Source organism: Lactuca serriola, chromosome 1 (assembly GCF_051521515.1).
Source record: "Lactuca serriola cultivar US96UC23 chromosome 1, Lser_US96UC23_V15, whole genome shotgun sequence".
Taxonomy (NCBI): Eukaryota; Viridiplantae; Streptophyta; class Magnoliopsida; order Asterales; family Asteraceae; genus Lactuca; species Lactuca serriola.
In genome coordinates this window covers 154,392,515-154,407,711 of record NC_136408.1, presented here as the reverse complement: position 1 = coordinate 154,407,711, position 15,197 = coordinate 154,392,515, and the positions used below count along the sequence as shown (strand labels likewise).

General features: G+C 34.4%; 1 pseudogene across 1 annotated transcript in view; it reads left to right on the top strand.

Annotated features, from left to right (window-relative positions):
* LOC145063059 (zinc finger CCCH domain-containing protein 64-like) overlaps window positions 1-13,188 on the top strand; it is a 79,194-nt pseudogene extending 66,006 nt beyond the window's left edge. Inside the window, exons 3-12 of the transcript XR_013687826.1 lie at window positions 163-328; window positions 481-610; window positions 707-826; window positions 911-1,036; window positions 1,135-1,912; window positions 2,078-2,134; window positions 9,236-9,321; window positions 9,383-9,421; window positions 12,982-13,060; window positions 13,163-13,188. The product of XR_013687826.1 is annotated as a zinc finger CCCH domain-containing protein 64-like (transcript). The remainder of the gene's footprint in view (window positions 1-162; window positions 329-480; window positions 611-706; window positions 827-910; window positions 1,037-1,134; window positions 1,913-2,077; window positions 2,135-9,235; window positions 9,322-9,382; window positions 9,422-12,981; window positions 13,061-13,162) is intronic.
* Window positions 13,189-15,197: the final 2,009 nt, after the last annotated feature.

The following is a 15,197-nucleotide window of genomic DNA, read 5'->3' as shown; positions in this document are numbered from 1 at the left end:
CCACACCCTCCCATGGACGCACCTCGGTTCTCCGCTAGAGGTCAAACAATTGTTCAATTGCTAATCGATCGGATCATGATTCCCTTCTACCAAATAGTAGCTAAAATCATAGCAACTAGAAACATGGCTTTCTCAACAAACAGAAAAGCTTGATTAAATTAGCACATAGTTTACAATCAGCGGCTTTTTTGTTTATTATGCCATTCTACCAAACTGTTGAATTCGTACAATGCTCTGAGGTTATCTCCATACTTCTCTTTCATCAGTCACAACGGAAATCCAAGTGAAACCACAAGTATTCTAATCTTGTTGTTATTCACACTCCATGGTATGTTTCATATAAAAACCCTCCAGACTTCATTTTAGGTTTTTGATTGTTGAAATGCACAATAAATCAATAATGCAGTAGAAATGTACTTGTTATCTTCCAACTTCTTTTCATTTCAGTAGTTACCTAACTGTGATTGCTGATTACTGTAGGTTTATCTGTGGCATACTTGTCTAGTAAGCGATCACGAAGTGGTCTAATTTATGGAACTTACACTCAAGATGATATCGATGCTCTGAGGGCATTAGCTGAAGAACCTGGAATCATAGACATATTCCTCACATATCCTTCTTACCTCTTTCACTCCATTCTATTTCTTATAGTTACATGGGTGATGATTTTATATCATAAGGTTTCATTTCCTTAACTGCTATTCACTAATGAATGGCCCGATGGAATCTTGAATAGAGCTTCAACATCCAATATTCCTCTGGGAATATCAGATTCCACAGGTAGTGATGCTGCAATATCAGAGCTAGTTGCAGAAATCAAGCCCCGGTAAGTTTAAAATTCAAATGTTACAAGTTTATTTATGGTTGATCTTAATTAAAGTTGCTCTTATGGTCTATGTGCCCATGGTAGGTACCATGTTGCAGGATCTAAGGGTGTATTAGTGTATATTATGCCAGAGAACCATATATGAATCATGATGCTGCACATCCAACCCATTTTATTGGATTAGCCCCAGTAGGAGATGCATCTAAGCAGGTTGGTTTTACATTTTTAGTCAACTATTTAACTATTTCACATTATTTGTTATCTGTTAATCCTTATTATTTTTTTTGCTATGAGTAAATTTCTCTTAGAAATTTATTCATGCAATTTCTCCAACTCCAGCATCTACCATGTCTTCTACTGAGAGATATCTACCTAACCACCAAACACCACCTTATCTCCATATACACAAGCAGAACCAGAAAAAAAATCTGCTGAAAGTCTTTCTGATTCACAGTATTGGCAATATGATGTCTCAAAAAGGCAAAAACTTGGAAGTGGTGAGAGTGATAAGTCGTGTTTCAAATTCATTTTTTCTGGTTCTTGTCCACGTGGCGACATGTGTAACTTTTGCCATGATATGGAAGCAAGGGAACAATCCATGAGAGGTGTATGTTTTGAGTTTTTGAATAAATGAAAATGTGAAAGAGGTGAAGATTGCAGCTATAAACATAGTTTGCAGGAGAAAGTCGAAGGGAGAACAAATTCAAGATCAAAGGAATGTTGGTTTTGTTTATCGAGTCCAAATGTGGAATCACATTTGATTACCAGTGTTGGTGAAAATTGCTACTATGTTCTTGCTAAAGGACCATTGGTTCAAGATCATGTACTTATATTAACAATTGAACATCTACCAAATACTCTCACCTTACCTCCAGAATGTGAGATAGAGTTGGTTAAATTCCAGAAGATTCTTAAAGATTATTTCAAGAGCCATGGAAAAGAAGTTGTTTTCTTTGAGTGGGTTTATGTAAGCAACTCATGCAAATCTACAAGCGATTCCAGTTCCTTTATCAAGAGCATCTGTTGTTCAGGATATCTTCAATTTAGCAGCTGAAAAGTTGGGATTCAAGTTTATGGTGCTAAAAAGTAAGTGACTGTTTCTTTTTTACTTAATGAGCTTAATGTTTTAAGTACTTTTTTTTTATCTAGACGGAATGACTTAATGGGTTAACCAAAAAAAACCTGACTTAATGTAAGGGTAAAATGGTCATTAGGTTGAATCTTGATCTTGTTTTTTTATTGCTATTGTAGGTGACAAGAAAAAGTATGGAGAAGTGAGTCAACAACCGACTACAAGTGAAACCAAAAGTACATGTACAACACTCTATTCAGTCATTCTGTTGCTGAAGGAGCTGAGGGGTTAAAGATAAGCTTCAGGGAAGAAGTTGATGTCGAACAAGAATGAAAGAATAAAGATGCAATAGTGGTGATGTAAGTCTCTTTGAGCAAGTTGTACATTTATTTATTTATTTGTTTTTTACCCACTTTTTTTGACTTATCTTGAGTTAATCATAATATTTTTTTATCTTCTTTCTTCATACCCTGATGATGTATTCACTAATTCATTTATGTATCTGTTCTTTTAGCATCTTCAGAGTTGCAACAGTCGAAAGAAGATTGTATCTAGTAAAAAGGTATCCTTTTATTTGTGTGATCAAAAGATAATAATAAGTATGTATTGATTTGATCTTTAGTTTGATTTCATTTTTTTAACCACAATGATGACTACATATTTCTATCTATAATCTTATACTTAAAGTTAATCAGTAGCTTGTTACATACAAATGCAGTTCTGATTGTGCCTTGAAGATCTTGTTCCTATAGTTCTTGGGAGGTACATTAAGGCACTAATATCCGAAAGCATCTTATTTGGGTAAGCTGTCTCTAAATTAACTCTAAAATTTACAGTTTTGACCCCCTCTGTTATGTCACTTTTTTTAATATGGTTCAAAAAGAGTCCTTGCATTTTTCATTCCTATTTACTGTTTCTTAACGTTTTTTGGCTATGAATTGTCCATGTAAACAGCCATTTCGTTAATTTTATGAAAATGACCATTTTGACCTCATATTTATATTTTAGTAAAAAATTATTCTGCCAGCCCCTTCCAATTTCTGAATATTCCGGTGTTCGCATGTAGTAGGTTGGTGGATAACAATTTATTAATTATTAGTTCTGATATCATTAGATTATGGATTCGTAATTAGGTTTGATTTCATAAAAATTTCAGCTTTTATGAAGAAGATAAGGATAAAATGGTAATTTTATTCTTGATTTAACGAAATGACTTGTAACTTTTATGAGGCGAAAAATGTTAAGTAGTAAAATAGGGCCGGAAAATTCAGCAAGATTCATCTCTGCTCTAAATTGTGTATCCAAAAAAAAGTGATACAACACAGGAAATTGCAGGATTTCCATTTCAGTTTGTGCCCTCAAGAGCTTATTCGTGCTTGCAGGGCAGTTTTGTCCATCACTTTCATGGTAGAGTAGTTTTGTGTCTCGATCAACTCAGAAAGATAAAAACAATCAGTGACTATCAGTTGTGATTAATACATTCTTATGCTCCTATGCAGATAGGTTGGAACTTTATCGAGTACACTCGGAAAACTCGTTCCTCGTCATCTGGAAGAAAATTCAATCAAATCTACTTTTAATCTGCATTGATCTTTATATGTATGGATTTTGTTTTTTAAAATGACATTTAATATTTCATATTATAAATGTGAAGATTTATTTGGTTATTGTTGTTTTGCAAAGATTTATAGCATTTGTGTTTTCTTCTCTCTAATTTTATTTCATATTGAAATCGACATTTAATATTTCAATAATTCCTTAATTATTGACCTCTTTTTTTGTCTAATTGGATAAATCAGTGACGACATGTTATAGTCACTAATCGGATACACCAGTGACGACTTTCTATGGTCATTAATCAGATAACACAGTGACGACTTTTATTGGTCACTGAGTAGATATAATAGTGACGACTTTCATTGACTAGTGACAACTTTTAGTGACGAAACTGGTCGTCACTGATTTAGTGACGCATATATTTTAGTCACTATATAGTGACCATATTTTATTTTTGTCACTAAATCGGTTTTGTGACGGACCTATAGTGACGAAAAGTGACAACCAGAATTTTGGTCACTAAATCATTTAGTGACGACTTGTTCTATTGTTAATGACCATTTCGTTTTGGTCACTAATTGGTGTTTTTTTTGTAGTGCATGGAGTTTGTGTCGGAGATTTCTGAGCCGAAGCTTCATCCGTGAGCATTGAAGAATTCTCATTCGAAGGAACAAGAAATGAAGATTATTCTTTCAACATTCAATCCTTCAACCGCAGAAGCAATGTCAAGTTCTACTTGAAGATTATGTGAAGGATTGCATTGAAACCTCCTTAATCAATCTACTGCTATCTATAAACCTCCTGAAGTGATCCAGAAGATTTTTTTTCTCTGATGTTCTCTCTGAAGATTCTCAAGCTGAAAGCGCTACCTTTCAAGAATCAGTACAAGAAGCCTCCTCACCCTATGTGCGTTAAATGTCAAATTCTGAAGAAAAGCTGTGACAACCCGAAATTTTCATTCTATATAACATATCAGGTAAATAGAAGTCAGAACAGTTACTGTAAATTTTCAGACCTTTTGGAATAAGTTTGAGTATTTCCGGAATTAGACTTTAGCAGAAATCAGGAGAGAGGATGCCCTAGAGTATTATGTGCATCTTAGAAGTTTCAAAACTCCACGAGGTTGGAGTTTACGGCTCAAATGATATTTTGGACCAAAAACCCCAAGGGGTATAAATATGGCCCTTAGCCATATTTGTTTCATTTGTTCCATTTTCAACTACAGAAAAACCCGATTCTTTCTCAAGGATCTTCAGCTTTTCATTCCAAATTGTAAGTCCTTCTATCTAAGAGTGTTATAGGGCTTGTTATGTGTCTTAGCATCAAGAAATCACAAGGAAAAATCAAGATCAAAGAGTTTACGGCCCAAGAACATCTTGGACCGTAAACCCTTCTTTGATGGCCAAAAGTGTGCCCTAGTCCCTTCCTTTCCTTGTGAAACTAGTCTAAACTCATACCTTAATGTGTGTGGGACTTGAAAGCACAAAATACCATGGTCCATAGTAGATTACGGCCGCAAACACCAAAGGATTTGGTCATAGGGTCGTAAACCCCTTTTAATTGGATTAGTCTATAGTGCAGGGGTTGTCTGACTATTTATTAATAGTTGAGGAAAAGTCTCGAGTATCTTCTTGTATGAGGCTGGAAAAAAACTTCTAGGAAGGGCCTAGAATTTTCGTGCAATGGCTCTTGGATGAAGGCTCATGGGTTGTTTGATGACCAAACAAAACGATTAGGGTTTCCTCATTAAACCCTAGCTTTGGCTTTAAGCTACCTCACCTATATAAAGAGCCTTAGGCTTTACAAATTCGACACTGCTTACCCTACGAGAGTTCTAGCCGAAAATGTCACTCTCCCTCTCCATAATCCTTAGTTGCTAGTCTTGGGTGTGAACCATCAGAGGCACGACACTTATCGTGCTAGCTACCAAAAGATTTGAAGAAGGATTCATGGATTGTTTATAATAACAATCTTAAATGTTAGTTTTCTTATCTTATGAATATGTTTACTTATAGGAAAGTTTTTTATGCTAGTGTTCATAGTATGTTGCAAATATGTGAAAGACATAGATCAAACCAAATTATACGTACCATCATCAATTGAATTGTTGTAATGACCCAAAAATCAAGGGTAAAAATTTTAGTTTTGTTACAGTGAAAACACAGATATCCTTTAAATCCAAGAATTTCAAAAAATTGTTAATTAAAACATTTATCAGAGTCCTTCCCAAAATCATATGTTACGGTCATTCCTTTCCAAACCGATTATACCTGAAACAATATAACAAAACTGTAAGCACGAAGCTTAGTGAGTTCCCCAGAGCATACCCCACACAATCCACATAACCACATAATCCATATCAGCTATAAAAGCTACATAAACCATATCAATCAAGTAAGCCATGTCATATAAACATATAAGGATAACGTGGGCTCCTCCCGGTGTCTTACTCCAGGATGCTATGGGCTCCCTCACATGGTCTTACACCTAAGTTCCATGGGCTCCCCCATGGTCTTTAGCTAAAAAGCCATGGGCTCCCCCATACGGTCTTACATCTAAATGCAATGGCTCCCCTATGGTCTTTAGCTGAGAAGCCATGGGCTCCCCCACATGGTCTTACATCCAAGTGTCATGGGCTCCTCCATGGTCTGTACCTGAAAAGCCATGGGTTCCCCCACATGGTCTTACATCCAAGCGTCATGGACTCCCCCATGGTCTTCCATGCAAGTATCACAAAGACAACTAATATACCACATACCACATAGTCAAATAGCATACCACATAATCACTAGCATACCATGTATACATGCATACTAGACATATTAGTAGTGAATCTACAATAAAAACTACAATTAACTTAACGGGCCGACCTTGGTGCCTTAGACCCATTGGTATGGTGAGGAGATCAATAATTTCCTTAGTCCATAAATATGTTCCCAATTGGCCCATGAAGGCCCACAACAGCTTAGTCAAATAAATGGCTCAACATGAACCCAAACCCAATTAGGGTTTTTCATATAATCTGAAGATTAAGGTTAAGTGTTTCTTACTTAACCTAGTAAGGACTTAATCCATTACGGAATTAATACATAGAGTCCACTACTCCGCTAGACCAACATACAAAGTAATCGGGTGTAATTCAAAATTCCAAATCCAATGGTCCAAACGCGGGTCCCGACAAATCAAAAATTCACTTTCCTAAAATTAGGGTTTTCCAAACCCTAATTAGGGTTTCTAACCCAATAGCATTCTAATTAGTCCATTTGTCAAGTTTTCGGTCAAATTAGGGTTTCATTAGGTCATCTAGGGTTAGCTAAGTCGGGCACCACCTACTACCACCTCAGGTAGTGCTGGTCAACTGTGGCTCACGGTGGCGGCCATCACCTCGATGTGGTGGTTATGATTCTAGCCCAAATCATGTCTGAGCATCCAATCATACACAAATGCAAACCGCCACCAACACGGAGGCTGGTGGCGGCAGAAGGCGGTAGCTACCACCTCACAGTGGTGGTGGTGGTGATTTCCTTGATTATTCTCGCTAAAAATCCGATTATACAACATGATATCTAAAGTAAACACACAATAAACACCATTCCACATACATAGCCACCACCACACAACGAGTAGTGGTGGCATGGAAGGAAACAATGACGGCAGCCACCATCGTTGGCAGCCAAGGTGGTTCTCTTTTACTTCCGACTGACCAAGTACACACATGCCGATAAAATCTGAAATACACGTCCAAAAGTGAGCAGAAATACTCTTCCTCACATGAAACACGAACGCCTCTCAGTGTGGCAAAGGGTGACCGGAGTAGCAACGAACTGCACATGCGGCGGCAGTGGACCAGTGACAACGCAACAGAAGAATAACAGGGAAGGAAAAGTGGTCGTGACCCCGACTGGTGAACGGCAGCGCAAACAAGTCACGTTCCACTAACCGCCCACTGACTCGACAACCAAGGGTGGCCTTCGTCTTCAACTTAACGAATGCAACGGCGACGGTGTGACATCCCCAAAATCATGGCCAGAAAAGACTGGTTTCATTTATGCTTTTAAAATAATTTCACAGTAAATCCATTGACTTAAAAGAGTTACGGAATTAATCCCTGTGTAAGTTATTATAACCATGGTTAATGTGACTGATATGCCTGAACGACATTCTTTAGGCGTCAGAATTGGTAGACATTTGTCACCTTAGACTTGTCGGTCTAACTGTAGCGAACAACTTAGGTGCGGGTTGTCAGTCCCATATAGATGTATACACAACTATCTCGCTCTCCTTCCAGGAGACTCTGGTTATAATGCAAGACATAATGTGTAGGGTAAGTAGGTACGGTGATGAGAATGTCGCACAAGAGCATCAACAGCTTTACATGAACTAGGGCTCCTTTTTCTTTTAAATGAAATAATTATACCGTTGGATAATTATAAGTTTTTTTTTTTCTAAAATGAGAGCATGACTTATGTAATTCCTAAACTATACCATTTATAGTTTATCTTGTATGTTTTGTTGAGAATATTTATATAATCTTTTGTATAAATATAAAGTTGTATTCTTGATTAGTGTAAAAATGCGTAACCAAAACATAACATATTTGGGTGATAACCCACCAAAATGGTAAATAACTATAATATCACTATTTTACTAGGAAAACTATTATGTAGTAAAAGCTTATCAAACTTGGTAGTTTTTCCAACTCATAATTTTCTATTGTCATTTGTCTCATATAACGAGATATGTTTCTTTTTGTTAACTTTAAAATCAAAAATATCATATACCATGATTTTTGGTGTAAAAGTGGTGAAAACTATATTTTGTGCATATATCATTTCATGTTCAAACAATAAGAATAAAGCATGCTAATATCCACGAGACAAATAATTTTGATTTGTATCCCCCCTCCCCCCCCCTAAAAGCATGTAAAACTCGAAAAATGGGGGTATGAAACTCACCTTGAGTTGATTTTGTCGATGGTTTGCAGGAAGAAGATGAGGATTTCGAGCCTAACTTCTTGGATAGAGTTGATGGTTTTCTTTGGAGGTTTGTATTTACTAAGGGTTTTACACATGAAAAAAAAAGTGCTTCAAATGGAGAAATTTACATGAAAATGTATTATATCCTTACAGGGTTTCGAAACTACTCACCAAAATTCCTAGGATAAGCCTTGAGGGATTTCGATCTTGTTCTTGGAGAGAAGAAGCAGTTGGAGTAAGAAAGAGATGTCAAGAGTGCGATAAACTCAATCTCGGCCGAGAGTTAAATAGGAGAGGGAAATGTGATGGGGTGTGGATGTTTGGTGGTTATTTAGGTGTGATTCATGAGACTTGGTGTGTATTTGTATATAGGGTATGGAGAGACGGTGGTTAAAGAGATGTAAAGTTAGGAGGTACTTAGTCCCACCGAGATCTCAGTCCAATGAGACCAAGAACTAGGTTCTTGGTTCCAACCGAGAACTATGTGTGCGAGGGTTTTCGGTCCGAGGGAAAAGGGAAGGTTTTCAGTTGCGAGGCCTATAGGTTTGAGGGCATTTCGGTCCAAATTAAACATTTCAAGTACATACTTTAGATTTCAAACTTCTTAATCCAAACATCCTTCATGTAAATTGAGATTTCTAGAAATTTTGGTCCTTTTCAATAAATTTTTCAAATGTCTACTATAACAATATTGTGATGATGTTTTATACTATCTATAAATACACCGTGTTTGGATCAAAATTTCCCGGTTGTCACATATACTTCGTACATAAAAGAGTTTTTATTTATTTGATTTTGTTATAGGTCTTGGTGGAGTTTCATCGTATTTTGACGCATCTAATTTTTTTATTAATGAAGACCTTTTTGAGATTAATGAATGCAAGAAAAAAGTTTGTTTCATTATTACACTCTTTTAATGTGATACATAACTCTTGATCTTTTTTTTTTTAGATAACCCCCTTCATATTTGAACTTATTATTCTCATCGTGGTAAATAGTCTAAAAGTAGTATAACTGTAATTCCGAGTCATACTTTTTCATATCATGATGAGTTTAAAGGTGCTTCTGAAATAAAAAAAACGTTTGTGATATCATCAAGCCATTGTAGGTATATTATCACCTTTAAAGTTATTTATTATCTTTTTTGACATACGAAGTTTTATTAATCTACTTTTGTTATGGTTACAGGAAAGTAAGTTTATTTTACATGGAGCAATCAAAGGAATTAGGCAGGACTATCCTTGGTTTGATAATGCATGTCATTCCCAAAAATGCATATCATATATGTAACGTATTTTTGGTGGCTACGACAAATTTTAGCAACAGGTTTTTCCGTCGATAATTAATAACCAATCACCGATGAAAATATTTGTTTGCAAAAGATTACTGAAAAAATAACTCAATAACGGATTACTGATGGAATCTAGGAAAACTAACTAATAGATTACCAAAAGATTTTATGTGTTAGGTTAACGAGAAGTTTTGGCATTATGAAAAAAATATAAATTCATGAAAAAATTAAAAATAATTACATATTAGACACAAAAAAAATCTTAAAACACATATCAAATCTACATTTTAAAACTAACGAATATAAATCCACCAAAAGAGTATTCATTATCCACTCATTCATTGTTTACTTTACTTCCCAATGGAAAGATTAAAACAAAAAATATCTTGAAAAATAACAATATACTATAACTCCATCTTAAGGCCCCACCACCTCCTTTTCTAACCAATATGGTCCTTAGAATGCTACCATTGATGTCAATTTTTGTTTGTATTCACTCTGTTATGCTAAAACCACACATATATAATATAACATGTTTGTAATATAAAAAAAATGACTGATACATTATAATAAGAATTAAAAACCCACTTAATAATAATATAATATTACGTAAGTTGGGGTTAATTTTCCAAGACAAAATTTCTAAATCCCCATGGATTTAACATCCTCAGAACCAACATCTTCTTCACCTTCATATATGCAAAAAGTATCTCAAAGCAGTTGAAGAATACTTGAAAGTACCCTTGAATTCAATCAATCTATTCATACATTTTTTATATGTAAAAAATAATAATAATTAACCGCTGATGTTTAAAATGTGTTATGCAATAATAATATAATATACACATAGCGTCCCTTGGTTGGTTTCACTAGAAGCAACTATCCGAAGCTCTGGAACATCATCCCCAAATACATGAAGCAATCCAGCTGTAACAACTTTTGAGCTGCATAATTTATAATATTAATAATAATAGTAATAATGATGATAACTTTATACTGCATATGAAAATAAATACAAAATAAAAAGTGTGAGCATACTTTATTGTTAGCATATCACAATGAGAAGTTACGATTTATGTGTTAGTCATCTTCTAGTCATACAAACCCATAAAGATTGAAACTTTATTGTTTGGAATGATATTTGAGGGTTAGATCCGCATTTGGAGGAAGGGACTTAATGCAATCAACACTTAATGGGAAAATGACATTTTTCCAAGTACTCCAGGCGTACTCCCTTGGGAGCCCTGATATAGATATTGAATATGCTAATCGTACATCCTGTGTACACAAAACGTATTCAGCCTGTGTAAACTCAGTTAACTATTTGACCCTTGATCGAATTTTAACAAAGTTGGTCCGAGGGGTATTTTGTTATTTTGAGTTATGGTCGAGTTTGGTCATTATTAGCTGCATAGGTGACTAGTGGAACGGAGTTGCAGAGCAGTGTCCTGTTCAACTATGTTTTCAATATGAGAGGTGGGTTTTTCTCACTTTACAAGTGGGTCTAAAGCACCAATGTCAACCCACTAGGTTATGTGCCATGGTATAAGAGATGTTGTTATGATGTAGTGATTTGTTAGATTTGTATCATGGTATAAGATGTTATGATGTAGTGATATGTTAGATCTCTATCCTGGTATATAGGATGTCGTTAATCGTAGTGATCTGTTATATCTATATCCAGGTATATAGGATGTCGTTATGGTGTAGTGATATGTTAGATATATACCATGGTATATAGGATGTGCTATATGATAATGATCTGTAGATTTGCATGTCCCTTGTTGATTGTGTACATGTTTATCTATTGCATATTTCGACATAGGATGGATTGGGGTTGAGGCTTTACTGTTATGTGTGTGAGCCAGCAAACTGGGGGTAATCCAACCCGATGGCTGTGGACCCGAGGGTATACTAATCCAATGACTAATTGGACTCGTTGTATAGTGGGATTCTACTCCGATGACTGATTGGGCCGGGGGTAATCCAACCCGATGACTATATTCGACCCACTTTTTATGCAAAAAAAAAGCAACGTGTATTTTTTTCCACAATCTCATAAACATGGAAGTTATGGGTGATTCAGAAATATAAACATCTTCTTAGGGCAGGGGTATTTTAGGTAGTTAGATTATTTTAGTCACTTCTGCACAGTACATAAAGTGTGTAGGTAAGAAGACAAAAAAAGCAAAGTATATTGCTATTACCTAGCAATTTCTCATATAATTTAACAACAAAGTACATTGATATGTCTGACGTTTATATAATTGTATAATTGCATTTGTTAACCATTTATTTTCATAATAATATCAACTGCCAAAGTTAATTACAAGACATTGGAGCAGTATCACATGGTACAACATTTAAGGTTCGTGTGTCGAGGATGAGCTAATTTATACCCAAAATAAGAAAGAAGTGTTATCAATCGCACCAATTATTATAAATGAATAGGTTATGTACAAAGTTTATTAGTTACATTTACATATAGTATATGATTTGATAACATGCTAATTTTTTAACAGGTCACAAAAATTGAACTCGTGTTTTTAAGAGTGACTTCATTAGGTTCGAAAATCTTTTAAAAGTAAAGTGAAACTTATGTAATACAAAACCCAAACTTGGCTGCAAAAAGTGAATGTTTTAGTATAACTAGCCTAGACCAACAAATTATGCTATAATGGAAAACTCTTCTTATGAAATGTTCTCATTTACAGGTCGGCTACATGCCTTTGTTTTTGTTGACTCTACTTCAATTCTACAGCAAACTTACTTGATTAATTTCTGTTTTGGTTAGTTATTTTATGTTTTGTATATTCTTTAAATAATTCATGTAATTCCTATTATTGTTTTGTAAATGTGTAGATGCTATCGGACATATCATATCACGATGTATTCTAGACACATCTAATTCTAATCCATCAAGTCATAACATGAAGTTGACTTTAAGCAACATAGAGTGAATTCTTAAACGTTTTTAATTGTGATATTTCTCATATATATGTTCTACGTTTATTTTTTAACGAAATTACTTTTTTATTGTAGGGGTATATGCTAAAGGCTATTTTGTTTGGACATCAAGCTCATCAATTATCAGATTTTATGATAAATAAATAAATATATAAATAAATAAATAAAAATTGGTGTTATTTTAGAACTAGTTTGCTACACTCAACTTTTGGAATGATTCGTTCTATTAGTCAAATATTTAGTTCGTACATAAAAAGTGTTTTTTTATTTGATTTTTTTTGCACTTTTCTAGGTGGAGTTTCATCTTATGAGAACATATCTAATTTGTTTATTAATGCAGCCCTTTTTTAGAGTAGTGAACAAAAGAAAATGTTAGTTTCATTATTACAATCTTCTAACATGATGCATAAGTACTCTCTATCTTGATCTCCTTCATATTTAAACTTTATTTTTTGTTTTTTACATAATAACAGATTGGAAGGTGTTCGTGGGGACATGAAGTCTTTAAGTAGTATTACTGTAATTCTAAGTCATAATTTTGCTTAAAATGATGAGTCTAAAGGTGATTATGAAACAAAATTTTTATAATGCGTGCACTAGATGTGGAAAGAAGGTTATAGAGGGGTACAGTACAAACCATACATCTAATTCCCAAAAAACGCATATGATATATGTAACGGATTTTCACCGGCTACAAGAAATTTTAGCAATGGATTTTTCCTTCGGTAATTAGTAATCAATTACCTACGAAAGTAATATTTTGCAGGAAATTACTAACGGAATAACTCACTAATGGAATACCGACTGAATCTTGAATAAACTCATTAAAAAAATATAAATTCATGAAAATATTAGAACAACTAAACATTCAACACAAAAAATATTACAACAGACATCAAATCGTGTAAAACCAGAAAATGTAAATCCAACAAAAGGGTGTTCATTTTTCATTCATTCATCGCTTACTTTATTTCTCCATAGAGAGACTAAAACCAAAACCATCTTCAAAAGTGACTGCACTTGATGCCCCACCACCTCCTTTTCTAACAAATATGTTCTTTAGAATGCTACCATTGATGTCAATGTTTGTCTCTATTCCCTCCGCTATACCAAAACCATGCATATATAATATAAGTTGTTTGTATTAATTAGAATCATGAAAGATTATAATAAGAATAAAAAAACCATTTAATAATAATATAATATAATAATACCTAAGTTAGGGTTACTTTATCAATACCAAATTTCTAAATCTACGTGGATTTAACATCCTCAGCAACTGGAACCACCATCTTCTTAACCTTCGGATAACGAAGAAGCCTCTCAAAACAGTTGAAGAAAACTTGACAGTACCCTTCAATTCAATTACTGTATTCATACATTTATTATATGTTAAAAAAATAAATAAACCACTAATGTTTAAAATGTGTAAAGGGAATAATAATATAATATACACATACCTTCCATCGGTTGGTTTCACTAATAGCAACCATTGGAAGCTCTGCAACATCTTCCCCAAATACATGTAACATTCCAGCCGTAACAACTTTTGACGTGAACAAAATATAATATTAATAGTAATCATAATCATGATGATGATAAATTTGTATCACATATGAAAATAAGTACAAAATGAAAAGTGTGAGCTTACTCTATTGTCAACATAGCACAATGAACACTTGTGAAATTGGAATCACCCATTGTCTGCCTATTGGTTGGAGAAAATGATAAGAAAAAAAATTAGAAGTTAAGAATATAAAAACAAAAGTTAAGTAAATTGTCTATACTTTCTTACCCATGAATAAAATCACTTCCCGTAATGGAATCAACAATATGTTTGAAGCATTTCTGTTACAATCAATGAAAACCCACAGAACTAAAATAAATGGTTTTTAATTGATTAATCTGTAGCAGCAGTGTAGAATAAGAATAAAAACACTACTTTATAGTTTATAGTTTATACTCACATGGAAGATATCAACAGCTTGTGAAAGCAACATTTTGTTGCCATCAGAAACATCTTTGCCAAGGAACACAATCCGCTTGACATCGGAAAGGGTAAGGTCAAGTGACCTGGACAAACCCACAAAACCAACCCTTGAAATGCTATGAACACCTAACTGGTACCGATCTGATTCTACTTGACTGACAACAGATCAAGAAAGTGTGAGTGACAGGCGAACAACATATATAAACTTCAAAACAACAAAAAAAGGACTAAAAAGCTTCAAAACACATGATTCAGAATGATAACTTACATGTTTTTTCTTACAAAATATTGCGGATCTTTGCTAGTTTTTGGATCTGTGTGCATGATAGAGAAAAGTGTGCATAAAAGTCTTGGTGATTTGCATGACCCAAAAATACGCAGATCAATAACTTTAGCAAAACAATGCATGATTTTCAGATATGCATATCCTCCTAAGCCAGTAGTTGAATATTTTGATGTGTGGATCCTGGATCTAGATTTAGTGGATTATGACAGCGGCTGTGGATCCTGAACATCGA